The 16,900-nt window shown below is 38.8% G+C and overlaps 1 protein-coding gene across 1 annotated transcript in view; it reads left to right on the top strand.

The window, feature by feature from the left end:
* Rab23 (RAS oncogene family member Rab23) overlaps positions 1-16,900 on the top strand; it is a 234,538-nt gene that overhangs the window by 208,419 nt on the left and 9,219 nt on the right. The window lies entirely within an intron of this gene.

Here is a 16,900-nt window from a genome sequence, read left to right on the forward strand (position 1 = left end):
GGTACAAAATTATACGAAACGGCAACCCAGCTCCCTTGTCATCCCTTGCAACCACCACTATCACCTTCTCCACAACGACCACGTTCTCCACAATGACCACCTTCTCCCCCACGTCCACCTTCCACCTCCTCCAACATGACCACCTCCTCTATCACGATCACCTCCACCACAATGACCACATCCTCCACCACCTACTATACCACTACCAACATATCCCTCCACCTTGTACACCAACATCTCATTCACCACCTCCTCCACCACCTCCTCCACCACCTCCACAGACTCCTTCCCCCTCACCATCACCACCAGAAATGCACACAGCTATGCACACATGCCCACGAACGCACGGGATATCTCAGTAACTCAGTCCTAGTCTGGAATGTGCTGCGTCAGTCAGAGCCTCACACAAAACATAGAAAAAAAATAATAAAAACGAAAAAGTTACGAAAATATGTCATTTGATGGCGCCAAAACTTGACTTTATTTAGAACGAAAGAATAAAAATTTGGGGTGAACAAGCACAGCTGGAAAGAAAGGAGGGAGATGGTCATGCCAGAATGGAACGTCGTCGAATGAAATTGGTTCATTGACGAGGGGAACTACATTTAGCTGTAAGTGGGCAGTTGGAATCTCCCACAAAGCCAGCCAGACTGCAGCCCATCAGATCAGCTGATGGCTGGAATGAACTACCAATGGGAATGGGACGAGATTAGACTGAATGAATTGAAACTGAACTGAGGTTGATTCGAGATAACAAAAAAAAAAATAAAGATGACATGAAAGTAGACTGTAAATACACTTTGACCCTTCCCGGACCAGATGGCATTCTTACTTTTATTCTGGTTGTCGCCAGGCTATTTCATTCACCATCTCCGTGTCACCGGCTCGGTAGAAGGAAGGCTGAGGCTGCGGAGCCCCTTAAGATCAATAGCACCTAACCATTGTCTGGAATTTGACGGAGAGAAAGAATATAGAGCCTCTTAAGACCTTGTCTCCTCATCATCATCTTCCTCCTCCTCCTTCTCCTCCTCTTCCACTTTCTCCTCCTCCTCCTCCTCCGTATCTTCCTCCTCTTCCACCTCCTCCCACACCACCTCATCTTCCTCTTCATCATCATCTTCCTCCTTCTCCTTCTCTTCCTCTTCCACCTCCTCCTCCTCCTCCTCCGTATCTTCCTCCTCTTCCACCTCCTCCCACACCTCCTCATCTTCCTCATCATCATCATCTTCCTCCTTCTCCTCTTCCACCTTCTCCTCCTCCTTCTTTTTCTCCTCCTCTTCCTTCTCCTTCTCCTCCTCTTCATCCTCCTTCTCCTCCTTCTCCTCTTTCTCCTACACTTCCTCCTCCTCTTCCTCCCCTCCTTCTCCCCCTCCTCCTCCTTTCCTCTTCCTCCTCCTACTTTTCTTTCTCCTTCTCCTCCTTCTTCTCCTCCTGTTCCTCCTCCTCATTCTTCTCTACGTCTTCACCTCCTCTTCTTCCTCCTTCTCCTCCTTCTTCTCCTTGTCTTCCTCCTCATCCTCCTTCTCCTTCTCTTACTCCTCCTCTTTTCTCTTCTCCCTCTTTCTTTTCTCCTCCTCCTCCTCTTTCTTCTCCTTCTCCTCCTCCTCCTCCTCTTTCTCGTCCTCCTGCTTCTTCTCCTTCTCCTCCTATAGATTGCGGACCTCACAACTCGTAGAATTCGACATTATTAAGACCACTCTAAGTCCAACGATAACTACAAAGAAGGCCAACTTGATCATAGTCATCACAGTTGGGAATCGAACCTAGGATCATCTCAGTCCCAGCTGCGAACTGTTTAGTTATATGTATACATATAGTGTATAATATATAATATATGATATATAATATATAATATATAATATATAATATATAATATATAATATATAATATATAGTATATGATATATAATATATAATATGTAATATATAATATATAATATACAATGGAATAGAAATTTACAAATTTACCATACGAAGACATTCTTACACTCTCTGGAAAGACGAAGATTGCGGGGTGATCTCATAGAGGTATACAAATGGGTCAAGGGCTTTAACAAGGGTGACACAGGCAGGGTCAGCATATTAAGACAACAGGGGAGGACTCGTCATAATGAATTTGAATTGGACAAATTTAGCTTTTATATGGAAATAGGTAAGAACTGATTTACCAACAGAGTGGTAAATGCGCTGAAACAATTGTTTGTATTAAAAGATGATAAGAAAAGTTTATTAATAGGGATGGCAGGTGGTAAGGGACATGGAACTGCCTAGTATAGGCCTTATGGCCTCTTGCAGTTTCCCCCCTTCTTATGTTCTTACTATTTACAGTGATATTTTTCAAATAACTAGACAAGTCGATAAGTGTGAACACGCTCTATGTAAACACGGTGACATATCTGTCGTGAACATAACGACTCACGCCAAGATATTTAGGTCACAGAGCTCATTCCTGATTCACAGGAATTCTCCCAAATGACATTTTAGTGCTGGTTTCTAGGGCAAGTTGCCGCCATCTTGAATGAGAGTCGTCGCTAAATCCACAGTTGTCAGTGATCGCCAGTAAATTTGCTACGGCAAGTGGTCAGCAGAGTTCCCTAAAGGACTTTAGAATATTTCTTCAAAATCTTCTTTTGATAGTTTTCAGAGGAAATATGAGTAACAATTATGTTTTTCCTCTCTTTTGGTAGGTTAAACTGAAATGCGTTTTAGGAAATCAATTAACAGAGGTGGTAAAGGCATTTACATACCACTATAAGTGGCTTGTAGCCCATTTAGCTACTTCCAGTTCAAAAAGAATAATACGTCACTCAAGATGTCGAATATGAGTTTACTAATTTAGTATAAAAAAAAAACCTGGCAAGTGGTCGAAATCTCAAGCAAAGAAGCCCAGTATGACCGCATATATATACCTCGAATTAAGTTATCTAGCGATAGCAGGTCTCGCATTGAGATTAATCCGAGTACGTGTGAGTAGCCACAGGTCTTCGTGGAATGCCGCGGGGGATCGATGGGGCAGGTGAGTAGAGGGCCTGTTGCGGCACCGGCTGACTAATGTGTAGAGAATCCATACCGGCCGCCCCTGACGTGTGAACCAGGTGTTGACCGGCCTATGGTCATTGTGAAGGGGGAGATTGCTGTTTTTGTCACCAATATTGTTGTTGATATTTTGTCATTATCATAATCACAGTAACCAGCAGTGTTTTTATCACCACTATCATTATCATCAATAACATTATTACCACCACAGTGGCACCACCATCATCGCCCCAACTAGGAAAAGTACCATGAGGTGAAACTAAAATTTCACCTCATGGTAGAGGCAGGAGTGATCAATATTTTCAACAAATGATTACATGCTCAGCCCTTACGGTCGACGTGATAATGGCTTTTAAACTCAGGAACAACAGTTACATCCTCTGGCTTGAGTAGAAATGTTTCTGTGCTTTATCTTATTTATTATCGTGTGACACAACTTTCGGTGCATTTTTTTTTTTTTTTTTTTTTTTTTTTTTTTTTTTTTTTTTTTTTTTTTTTTTTTTTTTTTTTTTTTTTTTTTTTTTTTTTTTTTTTTTTTTTTTTTTTTTTTTTTTTTTTTTTTTTTTTTTTTAGAGGAGGGTGGGTCTTGAATACGTCGATCAAAGGGGAGACTGTCGTGACAAGACAGGTAATAAGTGGTCGGTCACGAATCTACGCGAGAAATTACCACCCCGGAGTGCACTGTCTGGCAGTGTCTGGCAACTGTTGTCAACTGCTGTGACCAGCCCCTCACCCCCCCCCCAGGCTGGGGTGGGTGGGTGTGGGGGGTACTTAAACCACCCAATTCTACCCCCCCCCCCGCTCTCCCCATTCCCAATCCTATTCTCCTGAGTAACATTCCATCGCTTTGATGGACTTGGCTAAGGTGTGCACTAAGGTGACGCCATATTCGATTCCAAACGTACCTCCTCCCTCCCGCCCTCACCCTCTCCCTCCCATATACCCCACTATCTTCTCCCTCTTACATTTACGAATTTTAGTCTGAATATCACCAGATAGCTTTATTCAGCTAGAAATTGACAGAAAAATATTAATTCTTTGCCCCTGATCTCCCTTGCAAAAGAACCGCGGCCCTCGGAGAACCGGCCACGTCGACCGGTTTAGCCCGTAAGTCACTCAGTGAAGAGATTTCGGGTTTTTATTTATTCTTAAGACACACGGGGGGGGCGCAAGCGGGTTCTAGACTCTCATCTTACAAATAGAAAAATTGGTTATATAAGAACATAAGAATGGAGGAGACTGCGAGAGACCATAAAGCCTACACTAGACAGTTCCATGTCACTTACTACCTGTCATCTCTATTAATAAAGTTATCTAACCTTCTCTTAAAAGAACACATTGTTTCAGAGCTCACTACGTTGTTACTAAATATATTGCATTCGTTAACCACTCTGTTGGTAAACCAGTTCTCTTGCCAATTTCCTACTTAAACCTAAGAACCCGTTAAACCCATTCTTTTCAGAAGAATTTGTATGTTAATAGTACAAGCAATAATGGTGACGTCATGTCAGTGCATAGTGCTGGGAATTTTAAAGTTTGGGCGACACAGAGGCAACGGTCACGATACAAAACATATAATCAAGTCAGTTTATAGTTTGTAAAAACACCTAAGAACCCGTTAAACCCATTCCTTTCAGAAGAATTTGTATGTTAATAACACAAGCAATAATGGTGACGTCATGTCAGTGCATAGTGCTGGGAATTTTAAAGTTTGGGCGACACAGAGGCAACGGTCACGGTCACAATACGGAACATATAATCAAGTCAGTTTATAGTTCGTAAAAACACCGCAACCACACAATCAGCTGTGAACATTATTTACATGAATCAATATTTCTTAACCTTGACTTGCCCACGATGCATTCCATCAACAAGCCTTGAATAATCCAAAGAAAGAACCAAAGTATACCTTTTAGATAGTTTCATTATTATTTTCTGTCTGAGTATGTGGATTTTAGCATCTTATTTATGTGATTATCAGCATGATTTGTGGTTGGTGCATTTAGCAAACACTAGGATTATAACATGTCTATAAATAACTCAAATCAACTATGTATTCAAGATGTAGGAAAGTCCTCCGGCTGAAGTGAATGACTTGGAGGGAATGAAATAAACGACTAAGATAAAAATCAACAAAAGATCTATATTACTTTTACATCTACATTTGCAATCTGGTGTGTCCATACGGTACACAAATGTCACTAAAAACAGTGAGGTATTAGAAAGAGGAAAATGATGACCTACTAAAATTATACCAAATATAAAAGATAATATATAAATATTAATTATTTCATTGTTTTACAAAGACCAAGAAAGATTTACAAATATTCGAAATTTCGAATTGAATTTATAGTATCAAAGCTGGAGAAAAGAAGATATATAATCACCTGCAATCAAATAAAATAGGGTTTAAAAATATCTAGCCGTAAGTTTATTAGAATCGTAGATAGAAATAACTTTGCTTACCGTGTAGCCACTGATCGGAACAAACCTCCTACATGTGACAAAAGTTCAAAGTTTTTAGACCAAGTTTGATAGACACTTAAATGATACATTATAATATCGTTATTTACTGTTTTTATCCACCCTTTTCGTTCATTCATTGTACAGGGTGGTCGAAAAATCCATGGGCAAAATATACTTTACATATCTGCGCGTTCCTAGCTGTCATTTGAGACATTAACTCCATTCCACGTTCTGTGGAACATCATTTTCCACGCTGATGATTATATTTCTTGGCAACAGCCTGTCAAGATCTCTTTCGCAAGGAACTTTTTATATGCCCTATAAAATAATTCCTTTTCTCATACGACGAGTCACAGACTCTAATACTATTGAATCTGAAAGAAATACAAAAAGATAAGAGTATTAGAAACTACAGCTCCTTGTCCAGTGAGTTCGCGCCTAACCTGAAGGTCCCGCCTCATTGAGGATGTAAAGGTCTCTTGTGACGTTTGCACTAAAGCACCGTTCTCAGAACCCTTTGTGCTGAACATTCCAGTCATTGATCGATTACCTAGAATAGTTTCGTCACCGTTGAAGGTCAGTTGAACATAGAACGAATGGTTAGGAAAAGAAAAATATATTTTCGGTCCTTGGTCCAACACGTGCCAATACACCCTCGGACAAAACAACGACACTGATAAACTAATATACAAGAAGTACATAACTCCGTCATCCAGGAGGAGCCAAGAAATGGGGGAGGGAGGGGTGGGAGTGGATTTATGCTTTTGACTTTGGCTACCTCCTTTGTAAGGAAGAAAAAGACCTTGGTATATATACCAAATGTATGTATGTAGAGTCCGTACTGCCTATGCTACCCAAGAGTGGGGAGCTTCCATTTTAGATATATAACATAAGAACATAAGAATAAAGGAGATTGCAAGAAACCATAAGGCCTACACTAGGCACTTCCATGTCTATCACCACCTACCATCCCCCATCCATAAAGGATGGGGATGATAATTTCAGCGTTTCATTCGTTACCCACTCTATTGGTAAACCACTTCTTCCCTATTAATCTTCTTACTTCTAGATTTGCCCAATTTAAATTCATTACTTTAAGTTCCGCCCTGCTGTCTTGAACTACTTATCTCAAAAGAAGACACTACGACCACTCACCGGCTGCACACAAAACAACGTCCATTGTCTCTTTATCGTAGGAGTTGCAAAAAAAAAACATTTCCTTGATTCTAGAAATACTTTTTTTCTGTTCTGAGTACAGCCCAAAGGAAAATTACAGAACCACCCTTCCTAAAGAAGTTTATGTGCTGTAAATAATCAAAAGGATTGCCACGGTCGAGGTGACCATGGAATGTGGATGTTTGGCGCATGTGCGTGAAACAGGACGTCGATGGAATGTTGACATTAACGACCGACATATTCCCGAGGGTGCTTCGCCTGATCCACGTGGCATACTAGCCTCGTCTGGGTGGTTGGTGAGGGCAGATATCGACCAAGTCAAGGTCAAGGACTCGTATGTAATGGCGATTTATCAACTGTTTGGGTCGATAAGGGAACAAAGGCACCATGGTAAAAGGAGTTTAATCATCAAACTTGATGGTCGAATTTGAAGTAGTTTATGTCGACATAGTCGTGATAAGAGAGATTGAGAATGATATTTTGACGGTGAAAGGTCTTCTTAGAAAGAGAAAATGGGTCTAGACAAAATATATATGCTCTTAAATAAAGATATTGTGTTGTATTGAAATCAAAATTCTAACGAAATTCCATAACAAAAATAAAATAAGGCAAATAGTCTCAGCAAGGTAATATATTTCAGTGTAGACTCAAAGATATGTAATTAGGATGTCGATATTGACTGGGCGAATGAAATACGATGAGATTACCCGTAGAGTGTTATTTCTTTATTTTGTTCTTTCGTTTTTTTTCACCTGTTTACTTACTTTTTATTTATTTGTCTATTTTTTTCTGATTTATACATTCATTTATCTATTCGTTTATTTTTTTAATTATTCATTCTCTCTCTCTCTCTCTCTCTCTCTCTCTCTCTCTCTCTCTCTCTCTCTCTCTCTCTCTCTCTCTCTCTCTCTCTCTCTCTCTCTCTCTCTCTCTCTCTCTCTCTCTCTCTCTCTCTCTCTCTCTCTCTCTCTCTTTTCTTTCCCTTTCTTTTCTTTAGTTTTCATTATTTTATAATATTTTTCTATACAAAGTAATGAGCGAGTGATTATATTTTTATATAAACGATAATTATATCTTTGGAAAGGAAAGTAGTGCGTGTATTTCACTAAATGTGATAAACCTACACAGAGGAGCTTGTGATACGCGGCGTCTCAAATAAATAAACTTTGTGTATGTGCGCGCGCGTTTGTGTGTGTGTGTGTGTGTGTGTGTGTGTGTGTGTGTGTGTGTGTGTGTGTGTGTGTGTGTGTGTGTGTGTGTGTGTGTTTGTTATGTATATGTTATGTGTATGCTATATATATATATATATATATTCATATATATATATATATATATAGAGAGAGAGGGAGAGAGAGAGAGAGAGAGAGAGAGAGAGAGAGGGGGGGAGAGAAAGAGAGAGACAGACAGACAGACAGACAGACATACAGTCAGGCAGGCAGAGTGGAGGAGAGAGAGAGAGGGGAGGGCGATAGAGAGAAACAAAGGAAAGAGAGAGAGTGTGTGTGAGAGAGAGAGAGAGAGAGAGAGGAGACGATTGGGAAGAGCGAGATGTGCGCCGCTCCACCGTACGAGTATGTAATTTGTGTATAAAACACACCAGGCCATGAGGCATGTCTTCTAGGCAATGTGCGGCTGGGTGGACAGGCACGATGAGATGAATTACCCCCCCCACACACACACACACACCCTGTCCCTCTCGTAACGTACGCCTTGCATGAACCTCTTCTGACAAATTGCGTCATTTCCCACAACCGCCTTCAATACCGTTTCTTCTTCTTCTTCTTCTTCTTCTTCTTCTTCTTCTTCTTCTTCTTCTTCTTCTTCTTCTTCTTCTTCTTCTTCTTCTTCTTCTTCTTCTTCTTCTTCTTCTTCTTCTTCTTCTTCTTCTTCTTCTCCTCCTCCTTCTCCTTCTTCTCCTCCTCCTCCTTCTCCTTTTCCTTCTTCTCCTTTTCCTCCTCTTCCTCTTCTTCTCCCTCCTCCTCCTTCTTCTTTTCCTTCTTCTCCTCCTTCTCCATCTCCTCCTTCTCCTTCTCTTTCTCCTTCTTCATCTCCATCTCCTCTTTTTTCCTTCTCTTTCTTCTCCTTCTCCTTCTCTTTCTTCTTCTCCTTCTCTTGCTTCTTCTCCTTCTCTTCCTCCTCCTCCACATCCTCCTCTTTCTTCTTCTTCTCCTCCTCCTCTCATCTCGTGGTCTTCTTCCTTGTCTAGTTCCTCGTCTTTCTTCTCTTCTACTTCTTCGTCTTCCTCCTCTTGTTCTTATCTTTTTCTTATTTTTCTTCCTTTCTTCAGGATCTGTTCACGAGTGTGTGTGATGACATCGGCTTGTATGTCTCACTGCGCAACCTCATCATCAAGTCATAAATGTCAGCGTGACGTCACGTGAAGGTTGCACTCTTTCCCCACTTGGTTACCGTCACGAAAACGATACTTGACCTACTTAATATCGGACGATTTTTTTTCTTCATTTCATCAAATATCAACTCAATTAAAAAAGACTGTTTTACAAAATAATATCAAATTTATAATGCCCACTGTTCCCGTGTTGAATTATTCTAAAATTCTTAATTTATTCATTTATTCATTAGCAAAATCGTTTCTTATTAACCGTTATTTGTCGAGCTTGAACTTTAACGTCTTCTTTGCTCTTTTCTTCGTCACACATTTTAGTCAATAGATCATAGACTTGACGTCATTACTGTCACGTCATCACTCGTAGACAAACTAAACAATTGACAATCGCCTTGTCAGACACATCATCATCATTCTTGGCTCATCGCCAAAATTTTACCAAAACTGCATTGGTAAGAATATAGCTCATTTGTCATGTCTTATCATTACTGCATCATTACTTCTAAAATGGCTACCGATAAATTGATACACAGACACATCACTCCTGTTCCCACGCAGGCGTTTCATATTCTTAGCTCAGTGTTGTACTACTTCATCACAATAATTCATGGCTCTACTCACTCTCCCTTGTTTTTTTTACTTCGTCACCGCCCATTTATTAACACCTGATACTACCTTCTCCTTGATTACATACGGTACGACAGTTACAACCTCAGACACCAAATGACGACTCCAGTATTCTTGAAGTTAATTAATGAAATTATCATACACAAGTTATATATATATATATATATATATATATATATATATATATATATATATATATATATATATAAAGCTATAAAAATACCAACATGATTCTTTACCATGCACTTTGCATTCGTTGACTAGATTCCATCAACCACTTTGCGAACTGTTTTGCATTTTCATCAAGTATTCATTTGCTGTCTCGAGCAGTTTCGAATCTGCAGCACATCTGAACATAGCAGATAGTAATCTTTAATCATTGCAATACCAGAACCGTTAGGCGCTCCAGTCGTTAGGAGCCTTTAGTTGATAGCGACCATTCAGAACAGTGATTTGCAATTTTTACCGAAAAAAAATTGCCTTTTAAGTCCATAACGGATACAAAATAATGAACAAATGAATAAATTAATAAGGAAATAAACGAGCAAATGACTATAGAAAAAACAAACAAGAAATAAGATAGGCTACTCGTATCAGCATATCACTTAGATGATTATTAAAGTCGATCTTAAAACTAAAAATGTATGAGATGTGACTCCTTCAACGTGGTAGGTTTATATTTATCAAATAACAATAATCAAATACTTACGTACTGTATGAGCCCTCCGTTTATTTATTAATCTATTTATTCATTTTGTTATCTATTTATTTATTTACATTCTTTATGTGGTTTTGCATTGGCTATGAAGATAATTTTTCAAATTTTATGCCAATTTACTTTAAAATCTGGAAGTCCCCGAAAACCTCTCTCCCTCTCCCTCTCTCTCTCTCTCTCTCTCTCTCCCTCCCTCCCTCCCTTCCTCTCTCCCTCTCTCTCTCTCACTCTCTCTCTCTCTCTCCCTCTCCCTCTCTCTCTCTCTCTCTCTTCTCTCTCTCTCTCTCTCTCCGTATTGGGGCACTGGCCGAACGACTTTTTTCAAGTTGATAATTTTAAAAATGTATAACGCCCCTACGGACCAGAGTCACTCAACATTCTTCTGTGATTGGATGAGACTAATCCCAACAAGAGAAAATGCTGATCGCTTTTAATTACAATCATCGTCGCTCTTCTGACATCCATTTTCAAAACCCATCAACTCCCTCACCTCCACCAGTATGTGCAGCCCTGAGGGGCTGATACTCGGTCTCCAGACTGAGCTCAAGATATCTCTATCAACTTCATCTGTACTTCTTACTCTTTTCACACATGGAGCCCTGACAACCGACGACTGCTCTCCTCTTACTTTACCAGTTTGAGGCGGTTTTACATAGAAACATCCCCACGCTGATACAATACAGGCAGTAGTCCAGAATTTGTTCCTAACGAGATCTGTGGGAGGTTTTGAGGACCTTTGCCAGCCACTATGGGGCTGCGGGTTTCCTACTTAGTGGAATTTGAGGCAAAAACGGACCGATTCATTTATTTACCACCGATTTTGCCTCCAACGGTAGGAGCACTTATTAATTACCTAACCTAACTTGACCTAATATAACTTAATCTAACACCCCAACTTAATCTAATGTAACCTAAAATAAACTAACCTAACTTAACCTAATTTAACCTAATCTAATCTAAGCAAACGTAATGTAACATAACCTAGCGTAACCTTACCTAACTTTACCTATCCTATCCTAAACTAACCTAACTTAACCTAACCTTACCTAACTTTAACCTAACCTAACGTGACCTAACCTTACTTTACCTAACTACCCTTAACCTAACCTATCTTAACCTAACCTAATCTAACCTGGCCTAACTTAATATACCCTAACTTAATTTAACCTAACTTAACCATACGATCTTATGGCATGGAATTGAAGCAAATACGACCGCTTGTAGATTGACGCTATTATAATATCCGACAATTCACATTCAGGTAACTTTACTGTTAATGGCTCAAAGTCCATGAAACTTGCTCAAGTAATTTGCTTGCAGTATATATTCACTTCGAAATCGATTCCATTCGTATATTTATTTTATTCAATTGGATGTCACTGGACGCCATTGGACACGTTTTAGGATGACTCGTGTGTGTGTGTGTGTGTGTGTGTGTGTGTGTGTGTGTGTGTGTGTGTGTGTGTGTGTGTGTGTGTGTGTGTGTGTGTGTGTATGTGTACGTGTATTCACTTGGTCTTTGGTCTTTGGATCACGTGTTGGATTCGTGATCGACAGCTATTTCCCTCCTGGAAGAGAGCTCAGAGCTCGTAGGTCCGATCTATGGGTAATGCTATGACCTTGCACACACACACACACCCAACTCCCCGCCCACGAGAGTCAGAGTAACGACCCGAGGCACAGCGATACCGAAATAATTTCGGCCCTGGGCAGGATTCGAACTGGGTACTGGGAGCACTTCTACTTCCCAGTTCAGCGCTCTACCAACTGTGCCACCGAGTCGGTGTGTGTGTGTGTGTGTGTGTGTGTGTGTGTGTGTGTGTGTGTGTGTGTGTGTGTGTGTGTGTGTGTGTGTGTGTGTGTTTATGAATATTCGTGAAAAACAAAGTTTACTATAATCACTAAACCGTTTGATCACGAGCAGAGCCATCAAATTGCGCGCAGTCCAAAGATATCCTTTTCTCCTGAACTGATCTTTTGCTAAATCCGTCCCTGACCTTTAGGTCGTCTTCACTTCTGCTTTTAGTCTTTACTGACCTTTCTTCGACCTTTCCATACTTTTAACTCTTTCTTTGATGACTCATCTCATTTACCTTTACTAAAACCTTCAATCTTACTTCCCCATAGGTTCTTCTTTCATTTGAGTTTTGTAGTTTATCTCTCAGTCTTTATCTCTCTTTATATATTTCATTGTCTTCATCTGTCTGTGCGACACATAGACACACGCACGTACACACTATCATATTAATTATATGGATGAAGAAATTGAAAGTTATATGAGCTTCTTTGCAGATGATGCAAAACTATTAAAAAAAAGTGAACACGGAAGAAGATTGTGAGTCACTACAGAGTGATCTAAATAAAGTATGGGAATGGAGTAGGAAGTGGGAGATAGAGTTCAACACTAAAAAGTGTAGTATAATGGAATTTCGAAAAAGCAAAAACAGAATAACAGGATCATATAAATTGGGAGAAGAAGGAATAAAAAAAGTAGAAAATGAGAAGGATCTGGGAGTCAGTCATGAATAATATGTCACCTGAGAAACATATAAATAAGATTTTTTGAGAAACTTATAATTTGATAAGAACAATCAGTGGCATTTACATACCTGGATGAAGAAATGGTGAAGAAAATTCTAACCATTCTGATAAGACCAAGATTGGAATATGCAGCAACGATGTGGTCACCAAGTACATAAAAATGTATAAAAAAACTTGAAAGAATACAAAGAGCAATTACAAAATTGGCATCAACACTCAAAACTATCATATGAAGAGAGACTAGCAAAACTTGAACTACAGACACTAGAGCAAAGAAGAGAGGAGATTTGATAGCTATTTACAGAATCATGAAAGGCATAGAAAGTATTGATAGAGAGAATCTGATAAAATGGGATGATAGAAATACAAGAGGACACGGAAAGAAAATCAAGAAAAACAGCTACAGAAGAGATCTGAAAAAGAAGTTTTCCTCACTGACTAATAGACAGTTGGAACAAGTTAGATGAGAAAGTGGTGTGTGCAAAAACAATACATGAATTTAAAAATAGTTTAGATAAAATGAGATATGAAGACGGTACACCACGAGCATAGCTCCCCTTCCCGTAAAATACAACTAGGTAAATACAACTAGGTAAACTAGGTAAATACACACGCACACACACACACACACACACACACACACACACACACACACACACACACACACACACACACACACACTATAAACGAACGGACGGCTTGAAGAACGCTCTGAAGAAAAGTGCAGATTGTGGATACCAACGCAAAGAGAAGTGCCTTTTTGTATTTGCAGGGGGGGGGAAATTGCTCGTGAGGTAGTGGGAAAGTAAGGAAAGAGGAGAGGGGGAGGGATTGCTGGGGAAATGGAAGGAAATGAGGATGTGGAGGACTTGGCCCAGGCAGACGGGCGTAAGGTCAACATGAAACGACCACCGGACCAGCTCAGTGATGACGAAATGGCAAATAAAAATGTAAAGATTAGAAGTATAGAGAGGAGCAATACAGAAGAAAGTGACGAGAATATGTTCCAGGGATTTAAAGAGGGTGGGGGGGACACAACCCCCCCCCCCCGACTGATAAGACTAGAGGAGAGAGTTGATAAGGTGATCGAGGACTTGGAGCGTAAGTTAGGTAACGTAGACTCCATTTTCCAAAGAATTGCAAGGTTGGAACAACTAGAGAAGGCTAACAGAAACTTAACTGAAGAAATAGAGGACCTAAAAAGACAGTTAGGAAATGTAAAGGAGGAGAATGAGAAATTGAAGAAGAATAGTAATGAAAACAGAGAGAAAATAGCTACAGAAGCTAAAAATTGGAGAATAACTCAAGAAGGGAATAAGGTTTCATTCACTGACATAGTCAAACAGCAATTGAAAGAACATAATGAAGACTCAGTTATTAAAGTGATGAGACAGAAGGAGAATATAGTAAGAGAATTAGCTGACAAAAAGAAATGTATAATTATATTAGGAATGGAAGAGAAACATAACCCAGATAGAACCGCAAGAATCAAGGAGGAAAATGAAAGAGTAAGCAGTTTATTAAAATTAGTCCAGGAAGATGAACCAGAAATTATAAAGGAAATTGAGGAAAAATTCAGACTCGGAAAATATAGTACAGATAAGACCAGACCAATTAAGATTAAATTCAGGTCACAAACAACAGCAGAGAAAATTCTATCCAAGACAGGGAAACTAGCAACAAATGAGCAATATAAAAAGGTATGGATAAAAAGAGAAATGAATAAGGAGGAAAGAGAGGCAGAAAAGCAGAAAAGAATTGAAGCTAAGGCAAAAAACGAGGAAAGAACGGAGTCAGAGAAAGAGAGATTCTATTGGAGAGTAGTGAACATGAAAATAAAGCAGTTCGACATACTAAAGAAAAACATAAGGGAAACAGAGAATACAATGGAAGTGGCAGAAAACTAAGAGTGTCTTACACAAATATAGATGGATTGATAACAGGATTGAATGAACTGAATGATTATTTGAAAGAAAAAGAACCGGACATAATGGGAATTGTAGAAACAAAATTAAAAGGCCCACTACCACCCAACAGTGTAGGACATGATACATACAATTATTGGATTAGAAACAGAGAGAAAAAACAAGGGGGTGGAGTTATGTTCCTGACTAAGAAGGATATAAACGTGAAAGGTGTCATATATGGAAAGAATACAGTAGAGATGATTATGATAGAAGTGGAAGACCGAGATAAGAAGAGCAGAAAATTTGTGATCAATTATGTGCCTCCGAAAACAGCCTCATGGGAGGAGAGTGAACATAAAAGTATGTTAGAGGACACAAAGATAGCATTAACTAAAATAATGGAAGACGGAGGAAGAATAGTTATGATGGGCGACTTTAATTGCAAAGAAATCTGCTGGGAAGAAATGACAGTAAAGAGTGGTGATGACTCATGGGGAAATGCTCTACTTGAGATGATTACTGACCATTCAATGACACAATGGATACAAGAGAACACTAGGTATAGAAATGAAGAAGAACCATCGAGGCTAGACTTAATAATTACATCTGAACCTAGAATAGTAGACAAGATTGAATATAAAACACCAATAGGTAAAAGTGACCACATATTGATTGAACTGGAACTTAATGAAGAAAAATATATGAAAAGAAATGAACAATATAGAAAAGGAAGAATGATGTATGAAAAAACAAACTTTGATAAAATAAGAGAATTCTTCCAACAAGAAAACTGGGAAGAAATATACAAAGAAGAAACAACAGTGGAAGAGAAATGGAATATTTTGACAAAAATTTACAAAAAAGGAGTGGAAAAGTATGTCCCAAGACAAAAACAAGAAAAAGAATATGTAAAATGCTGGTACAACAAAAGTTGTAGGGAGTTAAAGGACAAAAGAGACAAAGCCTGGAACAGATGGAAAAAAGACAGAAGACCTGAAAAATGGAAAATATATACTGGTTATAGAAATGAATATGTACAAAAGTGCAGAGAGGAAAAAAGAAAATATGAAAAAGATGTTATAGAAAAGTGTAAAGATCAACCAAAACTATTCTACAGATTTGTAAACAATAAACTGAAAAACAAACAAGACTTAGAGAAATTAAGACAAGGAGGAGTTGAATACACTGAGGAAATGGAAATGGCAGAAATTATGAACAAACATTTTAAATCAGTGTTTACAAGGGAAAATATACAACCTGAAGAGATTGAGTGGAAGGAAAAAGTCCCCCCTATGGAAGAAATAGAAGTAACAAAGAATGAAATATTGACACACTTGGGTAATTTTGATGTCAGAAAATCGCATGGGCCAGATGAAATAGCAAACTGGATTCTGAAAGAATGCAGGAATGAACTGGCAGACAAAATACATAGCATAATAAGCAGTTCCTTAAAAGAAGGAAAAGTTCCAGAAGATTGGAAAAAAGCAAATATAGTACCTATATATAAAGGAGGAAATAAAGAAGAACCTACCAACTATAGACCAGTCTCTCTAACAAGTACAATAGCAAAAATATGTGAAAGAATTATCAAAAGTAGATGGGTAAAATACTTGGAAAAAAACAACGTACTAAATCCAAGGCAATTTGGATTCAGACAAGGACGATCATGCGTCACCAATTTAATATGTTTCTATTCAAGGCTAATAGATATAATACAAGAAAGAGATGGATGGGCTGATTGTGCATTTCTAGACCTAAAAAAAAGCTTTTGACAAAGTACCACATAAGAAGTTGCTTAAGAAATTAGAATATGAAGGAGGAATACAAGGTAAATTGCTAAATTGGATGGAAGACTTTTTGCAAGAAAGAAAAATGAGAGTAGTGATAAGAGATCAGCACTCAAAATGGAATGAAGTAATAAGCGGTGTCCCGCAGGGAACAGTTCTGGCCCCAATAATGTTTGCTATATATATTAATGATATGGATGAAGGAATTGAAAGCTATATGAGCTTCTTTGCAGATGATGCAAAATTACTGAAAAGAGTGAAAACTGAAGAAGATTGTGAATCACTACAGAGAGATCTAA

This window comes from Oratosquilla oratoria, chromosome 13 (assembly GCF_046742065.1).
Source record: "Oratosquilla oratoria isolate Oo_2021 chromosome 13, ASM4674206v1, whole genome shotgun sequence".
NCBI classification, from domain to species: Eukaryota; Metazoa; Arthropoda; class Malacostraca; order Stomatopoda; family Squillidae; genus Oratosquilla; species Oratosquilla oratoria.